The following is a 1,856-nucleotide window of genomic DNA, read 5'->3' as shown; positions in this document are numbered from 1 at the left end:
TTTTCTTTATACTGATCTGAAAAAATAGACAGAAGATATGGTGAATTATGTCACGCTGGAAGGGAACTATTCAAAATCACTTTCACCTTACAAGTGAAAGGAAACAGTGATATCTCGCATATTTGCACAAATGTAACAGTGAATACAAAGAAGGCTGCACAAGAGACATTAAAATCACACTTTCATACATCCCTACTATTAAAAGCTGACATCCTCCTGTGTTCTGTTTTTGGTGTGGCATACACACCATGATCATAATGATGAAGCAAAACAGCATAAACTTGGAACAGCAAAACCCCAAGACTTTCAGATCCAGATAAACCACAACTTTGTTATCCTTATCTTTCCGCTTTAGGACAGCAAACTTCTGGTAAGGATTCGTTCAAAGTCCAGACTTTAAGTAGAGGCTTCACATGCACAGTCAGTCCAACTTCAGCCTTATACTTAATCTATAACACAACACAGGAAATCCAGATATCCAAAATAAGGTGTATTGGGTGATTTTGAAGAATAAAAAATTATATCCAAGGTCAAATTATGTTCAGCATAGCTGAACTTGGCATGGTAGGAAACATGAATCTAGTTTACAACTATTTCATTTTGGACATACATATACATGGGTTATGATTAACTTTGACATAACAAAATATTCATTTTATGCAGTTGATTCAAAATGAAAGTTGATCAGTATTTGACTATATGTTACACAGGTGGCCACTGCATCAAAACCAACTAATTAAAAATGATGTTCTTATAAAATAATTCACAATGAACAAATTACAATGGAAGCTGGAGTGTTTGTCTCATGGTCATAGAAATAGAAAAATTACAATTTAAATAGAACTCTAGCACTTTCTTGGTAAGCTGTATAACATCTTTACACTGGTGAAGGAACTACCAGACCCTGAGTTCCACTTCCTTTATTATTGATTCTAGAAACATTTTCTATTGATTTCTTTAATCAAATATTTACTGCCTATATTTCAAGATCTAAGATGTATTAGGAAGGTATAAATTACATGTGAAAGAAATTAATGGTGTAGATTTTGGGGTAGGCCAACTCAAAGCCCCAGATTTGGGCCTCCGTGATATCTGAGCTCTACATCATCTATGAACTCTTGGGTTGTGTAAAAGAGCAGGTCCTGCTGACCCAAGCTGGATGATCTCCATGACACAGGCAACCACAGGATAACAAGGAGGAGTCCCAGTGAGGAACCAATATTGATGGTGTCACAGAAGCCAGAGACCTTGAACCAGACCAATGACTCATTGCAATAAACATTTGCAAGTGAAGGTATGTGTACAGAGATAGACTGTGGGACACATTGTGACACACTACAACTTCCATGATGAGATGGTTTTTATGCTTTGTTTCATTTTGTTTGTGTTTTTTTTTTTGTTCTTTTTTTTTGTTTTGTTTTGTTTTAGGGGGAGGTTGCAAGGGTAGGTGGCAGTTATGAGAGGAGAGAGAGATGAGCACAACTGGGTACCTGATGTGAAAATCACAAAGAATCCATAAAACGTTTTTAAAAGAAAGAAAAATTAATGATAGACATAAATAACTCTCAAACGAGTATATGTCACACAGACAAAGCAAGAACAGTGACAGAGTGATATCACTCTATCCTGGTTGATAGACTCTTCCAGGAAAGCCATTGTGTGCTTACCTGGATGAAGAAGACAGGAGGTCCCAGTGATATCCTGAAGGTTGGATTATGTGTCATGGAGTCCAGAAAAGAAAAAGCTTCAAATGGGGTTTTACTATGTGAGTGTCTATGGGTAGGTACCATAATATCAACACCTGAGCAGGATTGCAGCTTAATGTATCCATCTGGAAAGGCAATTTCCATGAATGT

The sequence above is a fragment of the Rattus rattus genome, chromosome 6, assembly GCF_011064425.1.
Source record: "Rattus rattus isolate New Zealand chromosome 6, Rrattus_CSIRO_v1, whole genome shotgun sequence".
Lineage (NCBI taxonomy): Eukaryota > Metazoa > Chordata > Mammalia > Rodentia > Muridae > Rattus > Rattus rattus.
Note: the sequence above shows the minus strand (reverse complement) of the source record.